This window comes from Protopterus annectens, chromosome 3.part0, assembly GCF_019279795.1.
Source record: "Protopterus annectens isolate FY-2018-M chromosome 3.part0, PAN1.0, whole genome shotgun sequence".
Taxonomy (NCBI): Eukaryota; Metazoa; Chordata; order Ceratodontiformes; family Protopteridae; genus Protopterus; species Protopterus annectens.
In genome coordinates, this window is record NC_056731.1 from 1,494,503,427 (window position 1) to 1,494,518,952 (window position 15,526).

General features: G+C 41.5%; 1 long non-coding RNA gene across 1 annotated transcript; it reads right to left on the bottom strand.

Annotated features, from left to right (window-relative positions):
- Positions 1–3,129: 3,129 nt before the first annotated feature.
- On the bottom strand, positions 3,130–11,361 carry LOC122797315. The gene is made up of 4 exons (XR_006364070.1): positions 11,273–11,361; positions 8,275–8,415; positions 5,703–5,843; positions 3,130–3,260 (listed from the first exon to the last, which is right to left on the bottom strand). It is a non-coding gene; the product is annotated as an uncharacterized LOC122797315 (long non-coding RNA).
- Positions 11,362–15,526: the final 4,165 nt, after the last annotated feature.

Below are 15,526 nucleotides of genomic sequence, written 5' to 3' on the forward strand. Positions count from 1 at the left end.
GATGATATGAGAGATTTTCCATATATCTGGTATGGTTCCTTCTTGGATAGTCCTATTAATGAGTAAAGATATAGGGTATGCAATCTGTTTAGCAGCCTTTTGAAGAAAGAGAGGGAGTTTGTCAGCAGAGGGGGTACAGGGTTTAAGTTTAAGAATAAGCTTATAGATGAAGGAGGTAGGGATTGGATGAAGAGTGAAGTTTTGGGATGAATCCATAAGATTATTTGGAGGGTAAAAGTTATTGGTGTTCAGTTGTTCAGCAAGAGATTGAATGGTTTCAATAAAAAGGTGTTGAAGGCGTTAGCAGTATGGCTAGGGTTGTCTGGGTTTGCGTTTATAGGGGAGGGAGTTTTAGCTGAACCAGGAGAAAGGAGTTTATTGATTGAGGACCAGAATTGTTTTGGCTTGTATAATTGGGTTGTTTGAAAATCACAGTAATAGTTCTTTTTGTCAGAGATAATTGCTTTTTTTGCGATATTTCTAAGTTTGCAAAAATGATGAAAATCAGAGGTGATTCTGTGGTGTCTCCATTTGGCCCAAATTTTATTTTTACTGTGAATTAGTTTCTTTGTTTCCTTAGAGAGCCATGGGGCTGTATTAGACTTCATTCTAATAGAGCGTGTAGGGGCATGTTTATCCAAAATGGAAAGGAAGGTTGAGTTAAAGAATGATACTGCTTCATTAAGAGGAAGTGATTTTAAGAGTTTCCAGTTACATGTTTCGAGATCCTTTTGAAACAAATCACTGTTAAAGTTTTTGGTAGAGCGTATTATTCTAGTGTTAGGAAGGTTTAGATAGTCGGTCTTGACTCTGGAGATATAGGTTAGGCAGTGGTCACTGAGGTCATCGGGCATAGTTCCTACTTTGTAAGAGACATTAACTTTGTTTATGAGTATCCAGTCTAAGATACTCTGTTTCTTATTTGGTTTATTAAACCTAGTAGTGGTGGTAATGGATTGTGTAAAACTATATAGGTTTATATGACAGGAGGGATTGTTGCTACTAATAGTATTCCAGTCTATATTAAAGTCGCCCAGAATTATAGTTTCTTGGGGGAAGTTTGTGGAAGTCCAACTAAGGAAGTTTTCTAAGATTGGTATGTTGTTGCCTGGAGGTATGTACATACAGATGATGTACAGGGCTTTTTGAGCATTTAACTGAAGTTTAGTGATGATGGCTTCAACATTAGGATCTTGGGTTGGGCAGGCTGGGAGGGTGGAGATGCTAAGATGGTTCTTAAATAGAATAGCCACACCACCACCTTTACGCTTAGTACGATCAAGCCTATGTATATTATAGCCTTGGGGTATAATTTCCGTGTCTTTGGTGGCTGGTTTTAGCCAGGTTTCTGAGAGGCACAGAATGTCAAAGTGGTGAATATCTAACAGGGCATATAAATAGGGTACTTTGTTATTTATACTTCGTATATTTAGATGACCTATGAGAAGGGTGTTGTTGAGGTTAGGCTTAGATACTTGAGGGAGGGATTTGATGGGCCTGGATTGGGGTGAATATCATCATCTTGTAGGGTTGGAGTATTAGGTCTGGGTGTGAGATTACTTTTAAGACGGGTTAGTTGTTTCATTTTTTTATCAGAGGGAAAGGTGTAGGTAAGATGATAGTGCCTATGGAATTTGGGAAGGTGATAGTTAGGGGAGGATGTGGAATTTAAGAAGGAGGTAAGAGAGGTGTGGAAGATAGCTGTATGTTTATTTATAAGTTCTGGCTGGTAAATAAGTGGGTGTTCAAAGAAGGTAAGAAGGTAAGAAGAATAAAGAGAGGTACAGAATAATGATAAGAATATTACCATGGTGGGTGTGTATGGAGCCATTTGTAGGAGTGGTGAGGTAAGGGAAGTTATAATTTAATTGAACAAGAGATGGTGAGAGAGGAGAAAGTTTTAGGTAGAGTACAGGGAGGAAGGAAGGAAAGAAGTAGTGTGTGGATATGAAGGGGTAAGAAGAGAGAATACAACGTGTAGGTACAGAGACTAAAGGTATATAAGCAGAAGGTTAGGTGTAGAAGAGGAGAGAAATTAGTTATAGGAGAGTAGGAAGGTTTTAGGAGTAGAGAAAGAAGAGGGGGTGGAAGAGTTTGTATGGATGGGAGGGGTTAAGTTTTTGGCGGGAAAGAACAGGAAGGGATGTTAGAGTAAGTGGGTGTGGTTAGGGAAGTATAAGGTTAGGATCCCTGGGGCTGGGTGGCAATTGGGGGTAGGGAGGAGGAGTGAGCCCAGGCTTAACGGAGAGATACACAGAAGAGAGAGAGGAAGGAAAAAGTAACAGAGAAAGTTAGCAAAGAGAAGGTTTGAGATAGAAAGGGAAGGGGGAGTGGGTCACAGAGCACTTCAGAGATGGAAAGGAAAAGGGGTGAGAAGGTGAGGGTAGGAAGAATATGGATGGGAAATATCCAGTTCTGTAGGTCTTGGAGTGGACAGAGTGATACCTACTGGACACAGAAGTCAAGGTACAGAGAGGGTATAACTACAGTAAGAAGGAGGGACCTAGGTAGGAAGATATACAAGAGCAGGAGATCGAGAGGAGGAAAGCAAAGTAGGGAAAGATAGAGCGAGATATTCGTGAAAGTGCCACAATAAAGAAAATGGCCACTAGCCTAGATGCAGCCAAGGCAGGGAGAGACACTGGGAAGGATAAGGTATATCAGAGAGGCAGAGCGCTACTCCAAGCACAGAAGAGAGAGAGGAAGGAAAAAGTAACAGAGAAAGTTAGCAAAGAGAAGGTTTGAGATAGAAAGGGAAGGGGGAGTGGGTCACAGAGCACTTCAGAGATGGAAAGGAAAAGGGGTGAGAAGGTGAGGGTAGGAAGAATATGGATGGGAAATATCCAGTTCTGCAGGTCTTGGAGTGGACAGAGTGATACCTACTGGACACAGAAGTCAAGGTACAGAGAGGAGTCACAAGGTTCAGGGGTAGGAAAGAAAAAAGACAAACACTACTGGGAGGGAGAGTACAGGCTAAGTACAACACTAAGGACAGAGAGAGGAAGATTAAACAGAGTAAGGGGTATAGGGGGGGCTGCTGCTAGGAAACTAGGTGGGAGCAAACCAAAACAGCACAAGATAAAAATTAGGAAGAGACCATAAACAAATTAATTAAACATACTCTTAGAGCTTTAGGTAGTGAGTTTGTAGAAGAGTGCAGGGTCCAGAGCTTTCAAGGGTTGTATGCAGAAAGTACCCTCATATAGTGGAGAGGAAGTTCAGCCCAGGCAAACAGACGCTGGGTTAGGCAGGAGAGTTAGCTAGAGCAGGAGAAAAAAAGGGGGAGATAATAACAACAAGTAAGTAAAATACAATACTGACAAACTAAAGCTGTAACCAGACACACAGATACAGTAGACTAATCCACTGCTCTATGTCATACCACATTACAATACAAGAAAATATGCAATTAGGCAATGCTCATTACATAGAAAACATAGATTGAGGATTGTAACAGTTAAATCATGTGCATATCCACAATAAGAAAGTTGCAGCAGTCTGGGTAAAAACACCAGGTCTAGTTAAATCTCTATAATATTCTAAACAGTTTCATGGAAGCACAAGGTATTTCCTCATAGTCAGGAACATTGATCCGTACTGTAGTAAGGAGAAGGTGCTGAGTAAAGGGAGGCCAAGATGCAAGTATGGCCTAAGGCCAGTCTACACGTGTTAGGCCACTTCCTATACTAACACACAGTTCCCATAAAACAAGTGAGGCAGGGCCTAATACAGAGTAGATATACAATAGTAACCCAAACAGAGAGGAATTGTGATAATAATGTAACAAAAGCTGGGGTCATAAGTTACCCATAAAAATCATCCTCGGAGGGTAAGGGTGGGGTCAGGAGGCACTGAATAGTCTAGCAAAGATCGCTAATGACTACTCATCAGCGTGTACTGTTGGACATAAAGTATAAGGCTGACACGCTAACTCTGCTTAGCCTTTACAGAGTAAAGGTTACGACCAGCTAGGTCGCATTGTGAATGAGAAAACAGTGCTCAATTCTCAGCAGATAGAGCAGCTGAAATAACAGCACTTGTATTTCACAGTCACAGGACAACAAATAGCTCAAAAAGCCCAAAATAAGCAACTAAGTTCAGCAGTAAGATATGAACCAAATATTAATGATGCAAACAGCAGTCGCTAATGGCGACAGCAGAAGACATAGAAATCCACAACCCAGAACTCTTTAAGAAATAACTAAGAGCAGTAACTCAATCAGTAAGCAGCAAAATAACGCTACATGTTCTAATGTACATGAAGTATCAGGATGACATGCTAACGCTGCTTAGCTGTAATTAATTAAACAGTACACAATCTCAGCAGTATACCTGCAGAAATAACAGCATTTGAAATCACAATCCAAAGGCAATATAGAACTTAAAATGCTCAAGAGAAACAACCTCGCTCAACAGTTAACATAAAGAATAAACTCAGGATACACATGGCAGTCACTTAACCGGCGACAACAGATAAAAAAGCAATTCACAGCACAAAATACTTTAAAAAAAAGAACTATGTGCAGAAGGTGTTATTCACCATTCACCAAGTCAAAAACAGAAGCCGCATACACAGTGCAGTGTAAGTGCGATCAACATGAAGGTGAATTTGGCGAGTAAACCCAACAGCAAACAAACGCTAACATATTAGCGGCCAAGGGAAGGCAGCGAGTGCAAAATAGCATTTAATAAGTAAAACAAACAAACGCTAACATATTAGCGGATAAGGGAAGGCAGCGAGTGCAAAATACCATTTAGTAAATCATAGAGTATTACAAGGGAGGATACAATTAAAGACCAAATACATACACTTGCGATACCTATTTACCTAGGAGAGCTCAGCCACAGTCGCACAGCAGCAGCGAGGTAGGATACGGGTAAAGATGGCGTCCTGGGGATAGGGAGGGATTTTAAGACCTCAAAGGAAGTACCTGGGGGGGAGGAGTAAGGAATAGGTGAGAGCAAGGTAAGAAACGGAAGGGGAGTATACTAACGAATGGAGGAGAGCAGAAGATAGTCCCAAAGAGGCGAAGGTAGTCCCAATAGTTAGATATAGGGTATAACTACAGTAAGAAGGAGGGACCTAGGTAGGAAGATATACAAGAGCAGGAGATCGAGAGGAGGAAAGCAAAGTAGGGAAAGATAGAGCGAGATATTCGTGAAAGTGCCACAATAAAGAAAATGGCCACTAGCCTAGATGCAGCCAAGGCAGGGAGAGACACTGGGAAGGATAAGGTATATCAGAGAGGCAGAGCGCTACTCCAAGCACAGAAGAGAGAGAGGAAGGAAAAAGTAACAGAGAAAGTTAGCAAAGAGAAGGTTTGAGATAGAAAGGGAAGGGGGAGTGGGTCACAGAGCACTTCAGAGATGGAAAGGAAAAGGGGTGAGAAGGTGAGGGTAGGAAGAATATGGATGGGAAATATCCAGTTCTGCAGGTCTTGGAGTGGACAGAGTGATACCTACTGGACACAGAAGTCAAGGTACAGAGAGGAGTCACAAGGTTCAGGGGTAGGAAAGAAAAAAAGACAAACACTACTGGGAGGGAGAGTACAGGCTAAGTACAACACTAAGGACAGAGAGAGGAAGATTAAACAGAGTAAGGGGTATAGGGGGGGCTGCTGCTAGGAAACTAGGTGGGAGCAAACCAAAACAGCACAAGATAAAAATTAGGAAGAGACCATAAACAAATTAATTAAACATACTCTCTTAGAGCTTTAGGTAGTGAGTTTGTAGAAGAGTGCAGGGTCCAGAGCTTTCAAGGGTTGTATGCAGAAAGTACCCTCATATAGTGGAGAGGAAGTTCAGCCCAGGCAAACAGACGCTGGGTTAGGCAGGAGAGTTAGCTAGAGCAGGAGAAAAAAAGGGGGAGATAATAACAACAAGTAAGTAAAATACAATACTGACAAACTAAAGCTGTAACCAGACACACAGATACAGTAGACTAATCCACTGCTCTATGTCATACCACATTACAATACAAGAAAATATGCAATTAGGCAATGCTCATTACATAGAAAACATAGATTGAGGATTGTAACAGTTAAATCATGTGCATATCCACAATAAGAAAGTTGCAGCAGTCTGGGTAAAACACCAGGTCTAGTTAAATCTCTATAATATTCTAAACAGTTTCATGGAAGCACAAGGTATTTCCTCATAGTCAGGAACATTGATCCGTACTGTAGTAAGGAGAAGGTGCTGAGTAAAGGGAGGCCAAGATGCAAGTATGGCCTAAGGCCAGTCTACGTGTTAGGCCACTTCCTATACTAACACACAGTTCCCATAAAACAAGTGAGGCAGGGCCTAATACAGAGTAGATATACAATAGTAACCCAAACAGAGAGGAATTGTGATAATAATGTAACAAAAAGCTGGGGTCATAAGTTACCCATAAAAAATCATCCTCGGAGGGTAAGGGTGGGGTCAGGAGGCACTGAATAGTCTAGCAAAGATCGCTAATGACTACTCATCAGCGTGTACTGTTGGACATAAAGTATAAGGCTGACACGCTAACTCTGCTTAGCCTTTACAGAGTAAAGGTTACGACCAGCTAGGTCGCATTGTGAATGAGAAAACAGTGCTCAATTCTCAGCAGATAGAGCAGCTGAAATAACAGCACTTGTATTTCACAGTCACAGGACAATAAATAGCTCAAAAGCCCAAAATAAGCAACTAAGTTCAGCAGTAAGATATGAACCAAATATTAATGATGCAAACAGCAGTCGCTAATGGCGACAGCAGAAGACATAGAAATCCACAACCCAGAACTCTTTAAGAAATAACTAAGAGCAGTAACTCAATCAGTAAGCAGCAAAATAACGCTACATGTTCTAATGTACATGAAGTATCAGGCTGACATGCTAACGCTGCTTAGCTGTAATTAATTAAACAGTACACAATCTCAGCAGTATACCTGCAGAAATAACAGCATTTGAAATCACAATCCAAAGGCAATATAGAACTTAAAATGCTCAAGAGAAACAACCTCGCTCAACAGTTAACATAAAGAATAAACTCAGGATACACATGGCAGTCACTTAACCGGCGACAACAGATAAAAAAGCAATTCACAGCACAAAATACTTTAAAAAGAACTATGTGCAGAAGGTGTTATTCACCATTCACCAAGTCAAAACAGAAGCCGCATACACAGTGCAGTGTAAGTGCGATCAACATGAAGGTGAATTTGGCGAGTAAACCCAACAGCAAACAAACGCTAACATATTAGCGGCCAAGGGAAGGCAGCGAGTGCAAAATAGCATTTAATAAGTAAAACAAACAAACGCTAACATATTAGCGGATAAGGGAAGGCAGCGAGTGCAAAATACCATTTAGTAAATCATAGAGTATTACAAGGGAGGATACAATTAAAGACCAAATACATACACTTGCGATACCTATTTACCTAGGAGAGCTCAGCCACAGTCGCACAGCAGCAGCGAGGTAGGATACGGGTAAAGATGGCGTCCTGGGGATAGGGAGGGATTTTAAGACCTCGCAAAGGAAGTACCTGGGGGGGAGGAGTAAGGAATAGGTGAGAGCAAGGTAAGAAACGGAAGGGGAGTATACTAACGAATGGAGGAGAGCAGAAGATAGTCCCAAAGAGGCGAAGGTAGTCCCAATAGTTAGATATAGGGTATAACTACAGTAAGAAGGAGGGACCTAGGTAGGAAGATATACAAGAGCAGGAGATCGAGAGGAGGAAAGCAAAGTAGGGAAAGATAGAGCGAGATATTCGTGAAAGTGCCACAATAAAGAAAATGGCCACTAGCCTAGATGCAGCCAAGGCAGGGAGAGACACTGGGAAGGATAAGGTATATCAGAGAGGCAGAGCGCTACTCCAAGCACAGAAGAGAGAGAGGAAGGAAAAGTAACAGAGAAAGTTAGCAAAGAGAAGGTTTGAGATAGAAAGGGAAGGGGGAGTGGGTCACAGAGCACTTCAGAGATGGAAAGGAAAAGGGGTGAGAAGGTGAGGGTAGGAAGAATATGGATGGGAAATATCCAGTTCTGTAGGTCTTGGAGTGGACAGAGTGATACCTACTGGACACAGAAGTCAAGGTACAGAGAGGAGTCACAAGGTTCAGGGGTAGGAAAGAAAAAGACAAACACTACTGGGAGGGAGAGTACAGGCTAAGTACAACACTAAGGACAGAGAGAGGAAGATTAAACAGAGTAAGGGGTATAGGGGCTGCTGCTAGGAAACTAGGTGGGAGCAAACCAAAACAGCACAAGATAAAATTAGGAAGAGACCATAAACAAATTAATTAAACATACTCTCTTAGAGCTTTAGGTAGTGAGTTTGTAGAAGAGTGCAGGGTCCAGAGCTTTCAAGGGTTGTATGCAGAAAGTACCCTCATATAGTGGAGAGGAAGTTCAGCCCAGGCAAACAGACGCTGGGTTAGGCAGGAGAGTTAGCTAGAGCAGGAGAAAAAAAGGGGGAGATAATAACAACAAGTAAGTAAAATACAATACTGACAAACTAAAGCTGTAACCAGACACACACAGATACAGTAGACTAATCCACTGCTCTATGTCATACCACATTACAATACAAGAAAATATGCAATTAGGCAATGCTCATTACATAGAAAACACAGATTGAGGATTGTAACAGTTAAATCATGTGCATATCCACAATAAGAAAGTTGCAGCAGTCTGGGTAAAAACACCAGGTCTAGTTAAATCTCTATAATATTCTAAACAGTTTCATGGAAGCACAAGGTATTTCCTCATAGTCAGGAACATTGATCCGTACTGTAGTAAGGAGAAGGTGCTGAGTAAAGGGAGGCCAAGATGCAAGTATGGCCTAAGGCCAGTCTACGTGTTAGGCCACTTCCTATACTAACACACAGTTCCCATAAAACAAGTGAGGCAGGGCCTAATACAGAGTAGATATACAATAGTAACCCAAACAGAGAGGAATTGTGATAATAATGTAACAAAAAGCTGGGGTCATAAGTTACCCATAAAAATCATCCTCGGAGGGTAAGGGTGGGGTCAGGAGGCACTGAATAGTCTAGCAAAGATCGCTAATGACTACTCATCAGCGTGTACTGTTGGACATAAAGTATAAGGCTGACACGCTAACTCTGCTTAGCCTTTACAGAGTAAAGGTTACGACCAGCTAGGTCGCATTGTGAATGAGAAAACAGTGCTCAATTCTCAGCAGATAGAGCAGCTGAAATAACAGCACTTGTATTTCACAGTCACAGGACAACAAATAGCTCAAAAAGCCCAAAATAAGCAACTAAGTTCAGCAGTAAGATATGAACCAAATATTAATGATGCAAACAGCAGTCGCTTAATGGCGACAGCAGAAGACATAGAAATCCACAACCCAGAACTCTTTAAGAAATAACTAAGAGCAGTAACTCAATCAGTAAGCAGCAAAATAACGCTACATGTTCTAATGTACATGAAGTATCAGGATGACATGCTAACGCTGCTTAGCTGTAATTAATTAAACAGTACACAATCTCAGCAGTATACCTGCAGAAATAACAGCATTTGAAATCACAATCCAAAGGCAATATAGAACTTAAAATGCTCAAGAGAAACAACTCGCTCAACAGTTAACATAAAGAATAAACTCAGGATACACATGGCAGTCACTTAACCGCGACAACAGATAAAAAGCAATTCACAGCACAAAATACTTTAAAAAGAACTATGTGCAGAAGGTGTTATTCACCATTCACCAAGTCAAAAACAGAAGCCGCATACACAGTGCAGTGTAAGCGATCAACATGAAGGTGAATTTGGCAGTAAACCCAACAGCAAACAAACGTTAACATATTAGCGGCCAAGGGAAGGCAGCGAGTGCAAAATAGCATTTAATAAGTAAAACAAACAAACGCTAACATATTAGCGGATAAGGGAAGGCAGCGAGTGCAAAATACCATTTAGTAAATCATAGAGTATTACAAGGAGGATACAATTAAAGACCAAATACATACACTTGCGATACCTATTTACCTAGGAGAGCTCAGCCACAGTCACAGCAGCAGCAGGTAGGATACGGGTAAAGATGGCGTCCTGGGGATAGGGAGGATTTTAAGACCTCAAGGAAGTACCTGGGGAGGAGTAAGGAATAGGTGAGAGCAAGGTAAGAAACGGAAGGGAGTATACTAACGAATGGAGGAGAGGAGAAGATAGTCCCAAAGAGGCGAAGGTAGTCCCAATAGTTAGATATAGGGTATAACTACAGTAAGAAGGAGGGACCTAGGTAGGAAGATATACAAGAGCAGGAGATCGAGAGGAGGAAAGCAAAGTAGGGAAAGATAGAGCGAGATATTCGTGAAAGTGCCACAATAAAGAAAATGGCCACTAGCCTAGATGCAGCCAAGGCAGGGAGAGACACTGGGAAGGATAAGGTATATCAGAGAGGCAGAGCGCTACTCCAAGCACAGAAGAGAGAGAGGAAGGAAAAAGTAACAGAGAAAGTTAGCAAAGAGAAGGTTTGAGATAGAAAGGGAAGGGGGAGTGGGTCACAGAGCACTTCAGAGATGGAAAGGAAAAGGGGTGAGAAGGTGAGGGTAGGAAGAATATGGATGGGAAATATCCAGTTCTGTAGGTCTTGGAGTGGACAGAGTGATACCTACTGGACACAGAAGTCAAGGTACAGAGAGGGTATAACTACAGTAAGAAGGAGGGACCTAGGTAGGAAGATATACAAGAGCAGGAGATCGAGAGGAGGAAAGCAAAGTAGGGAAAGATAGAGCGAGATATTCGTGAAAGTGCCACAATAAAGAAAATGGCCACTAGCCTAGATGCAGCCAAGGCAGGGAGAGACACTGGGAAGGATAAGGTATATCAGAGAGGCAGAGCGCTACTCCAAGCACAGAAGAGAGAGAGAGGAAGGAAAAGTAATAGAGAAAGTTAGCAAAGAGAAGGTTTGAGATAGAAAGGGAAGGGGGAGTGGGTCACAGAGCACTTCAGAGATGGAAAGGAAAAGGGGTGAGAAGGTGAGGGTAGGAAGAATATGGATGGGAAATATCCAGTTCTGTAGGTCTTGGAGTGGACAGAGTGATACCTACTGGACACAGAAGTCAAGGTACAGAGAGGAGTCACAAGGTTCAGGGTAGGAAAGAAAAAGACAAACACTACTGGGAGGGAGAGTACAGGCTAAGTACAACACTAAGGACAGAGAGAGGAAGATTAAACAGAGTAAGGGGTATAGGGGGGGCTGCTGCTAGGAAACTAGGTGGGAGCAAACCAAAACAGCACAAGATAAAAATTAGGAAGAGACCATAAACAAATTAATTAAACATACTCTCTTAGAGCTTTAGGTAGTGAGTTTGTAGAAGAGTGCAGGGTCCAGAGCTTTCAAGGGTTGTATGCAGAAAGTACCCTCATATAGTGGAGAGGAATATATATATATATACATATATATACATCTGAACACCCTTTGTGACACAGAGGCTTCTCTTGTGTTATAACATTTAAATCATAAGAAGTTCACCAGAGAAGGGATGGTTGTTGTGTATGTGAAAATTGGGGTGGGGAATGATGGCTAATGTAATCTACTCCTGGGATTGTGGAGTTAGGGTGGGGGAATTATGGGTATGGACCTACACCCCAGTGACCACTTCTGTGTCACTGCTCGACAGTGGCACAGGAAAATAGCATACCCAACTGTAGTCATGCTTGACTGTGTATTCTTTATCATTCCTAACCATGTAATACTTTGTAGACACCGGTCACCACAGATGGCTACCATGGTGTGCTAAAAGACATTACACATGTGTATGCCTGGCTACAGGGTAGTCACACAGAGAAACACGCACACGCTTGCCAGTATTGTGCATACACATCTTGCCTATGTAAAGGTAACTAGTACAGTGGTATGTAGTTGGGGTATGTGCCACAGAACACATACAATTACGCTTACTCTGATTCCACTTCTGAGCTGGGTGATATCACAGGACTAATTACTTGCAGTGGGGAGGGGGGAAGAGAGAGGTTTAGCAGTTGACAAGGATAAAGGCCAGTGCGAAAGGAGGTATCTCTTTGGAACGCAGCAAAATCTGCTGTCATGACAGGATGCAGACATAAATACAAACACGCAACCACACTCAGCAATTTGCTGACATATACAAACACATTCAGCCATTTGCTGACACACACACACTCAGGAATTTGCTGTCACACACACACAAACAGTTGCCAGTGGTGAGATCAGAACTCCCGCCTATCTACAGATCACTATTACAGTACTATGCAGTTACGAGACATGCCACAGAGATTACACATTTCAAGGCAGTCAGACTGCCCTTCTATGATTGTGGACAACAACAGGGAGACTGACAGTCATGAAGTACATAGCTGTAGACCTGTGTGTTTAAAGCAGGTGTCCATTACAACCTGTATGCACAAACAAGACACATCATCTGCAGGTAGGCCTGAGAGGTATAGTTGTAGCACAACAGGAACCTGAACTGGAGTATGGCCATCTGTGGAATGGACAACTACTATCACTATACAGGGTTACAGTGGGCATGCTCATACACTTAGTAGCACAGGGCTGTTTGAGAAGAACTATGACTACATCTACACAAGGTTATACTGGGCATGCTCATACACTTAGTAACAAAGGGCTTGTTGGATGCACTGACTCAAATTACACAAGGTGGCAGTGGGTACGCTCATACACTTAGTAGCACAGGGCTGTTTGGGATGCACTCCGATTCTAACCACTGAAGGCCACAGTGTGCATGCTCAAACACTTACATGTACAGAACACGCTGTAATGGACTCCTATTGTAAACACACAGGCTTACAGCTAACTACATCTTACCTGTCAGTATATATGCCCATCATACTGGTTTACTACCTGATACCTGTATGATATATCTGTGTCTGTGCTGTGTGATACACATTCATACATGTACATGAAGTACTGACATATATATGTTATGTATACACAGTCATGCATGTGTGGATGTGACAGACAATAGGTTACCTGGGTCGCACAGGCGGATGCTACCTACAGCATGTGTCACACACATTGCTGCCTTGAAAAGCATACATTGATAGCAGGTTGTGGATAGTGGCATTATAAGTGGAACAGTGGCATGTGCAAGCATAATGTGTGAGCCACCTTGTGTAATGGTACTGAGGAATAATGAGTAATAGGACACTGCCAAGATAAATCCAGTTAAAAACCTTTTATTGGATGTAAGCGCTTTCGGGATAGCCCTTCATCAGACATAGTTTCAATACATTAAAACAGTCTTTATTTAAAATACATAGCAGCCAATCACTTTCTTACAAACACCCGCCTATTTTCTAGGGCGGGTTTAACAGGTAATACATCATTAAGACCTGGTGGTCTATGTGCTCTCAGATCAACAATCCACTTGGATTCTGCTAAGGCTGTCCTATGTTTAACATCCCCCCCCTGTCATTAACCATAACATTAGTTATGCATCTAAATTTAAAACAATGTGTAGGATTCTGGCTTATGTGTCTATAGAGGGCATTACCTATATCAAGGTTCCTAATGCTACTGAGATGTTGCAGGATTCTAACTTTTAGCATATTGTTAGTCATTCCAACATAAAAACATGTGCATTTCTCACAATTCGCCATATAAACCAAATGTTTAGTCCTACATGTTGCCCTTCCCTTAAAATGAAAAATTCTGCTTAAATCAGGATGCTTAAAATCAGTGTCCCCCCTAATGTACTCACATGCCTTGCATTTGCCACATGGGTGTGTGCCTACACTCAAAATTGGTTCCAATCTTTTTTCTAAATGTACTTCCTTACACAATAACTCTTTCAAGTTCTTGTTTCTTCTGTATATAAATTTCAAAAATCCAGGATATGTTCTGAGGATGCATGCTGTGAAGAGGAAATGCATAAATTAGAGCAACATCTTATATGCAGAGGATATAAAAAACCTATGATAGATAGAGCCATGGACAATGGAAGACAATATAGGGAGACCAGATACAAGCCATGGTTAAATAGGAACAATAGAGGTAGACAAGAAAGAACAGGCGAAAATAAACAGGAAAGAAAGATGAATGTGCTGTTTACATATGGAAGTAACACCAAAGATATTTGCCAGATAGTACAGAAAAATTGGAATATATTAACCAGTGACATAGGGTTGAAAGATATAGTAGGAGAATATCCTAAATTTATATACAGAAGAAACAAGAACTTGAAAGAGTTATTGTGTAAGGAAGTACATTTAGAAAAAAGATTGGAACCAATTTTGAGTGTAGGCACACACCCATGTGGCAAATGCAAGGCATGTGAGTACATTAGGGGGGACACTGATTTTAAGCATCCTGATTTAAGCAGAATTTTTCATTTTAAGGGAAGGGCAACATGTAGGACTAAACATTTGGTTTATATGGCGAATTGTGAGAAATGCACATGTTTTTATGTTGGAATGACTAACAATATGCTAAAAGTTAGAATCCTGCAACATCTCAGTAGCATTAGGAACCTTGATATAGTATGCCTCTATAGACACATAGCCAGAATCCTACACATTGTTTTAAATTTAGATGCTAACTAATGTTATGGTTAATGACAGATGTTAAACATAGGACAGCCTTAGCAGAATCCAAATGGATTGTTGATCTGAGCATAGACCACCAGGTCTTGTGTATTATTTGTTAAACCCGCCTAGAAAATAGGCGGGTGTTTGTAAGAAAGTGATTGGCTGCTATGTATTTTAAATAAAGACTGTTTTAATGTATTGAAACTATGTCTGATGAAGGGCTATCCCGAAAGCGCTTACATCCAATAAAAGGTTTTTAACTGGATTTATCTTGGCAGTGTCCTATTACTCATTATTCCTTGGATATATTATTTTAGTACCTGGGACTTCAGTATAACGTTTCTTCTTTCTTTGGTAATGGTACTGAGGTGCAGGTGCCAGGATGACCTCTCCCGGATGTGGTAGTAGTTGTCATTATTAGAAGGATTGCTACCCTAAGTATATCTCACATTGGTCATATACACAAGTTCTGCTGCTGTCCGTCACCTTACATGAGACATTTGCTACCAAGCACATTAATGCCACGTGTAGTGATGTCATGGTACGGGTGGCAACTGCTATTATGAGGTTGTCCAGTGTCTGTCATTCCGGGCTATCATGACCGAATGACGAGCCTTCAACACAGAGCACATGCATCCATGTTACACATGTGTGTGGATAATACCTAGGTTGCATTTACCCATATAGCCACATTCCAAGGCAAATGTCCTACACACAGAAATAACACCCTGACACCTACATGACAATTGCATTTGATGCTTATGCTAACCAGTGCTAGATGTGTGGCTTTAGTAATCCATTTGCTCAATGTAGAACCTACAATGGGGAATCCTGACATCTGTGCAATGAGGAACACTAGGCTGAAGGCTCTGTAGTGCACAATTGCACTACCACCATATAACTCAGATCTAGACATGTGGGTCATAACAGTGGTATGGACCATTCCAGGTGGTGGTGTACACATATTCATAAAGGCTACTCACATGTAAAGACCACTACTCGACATAGA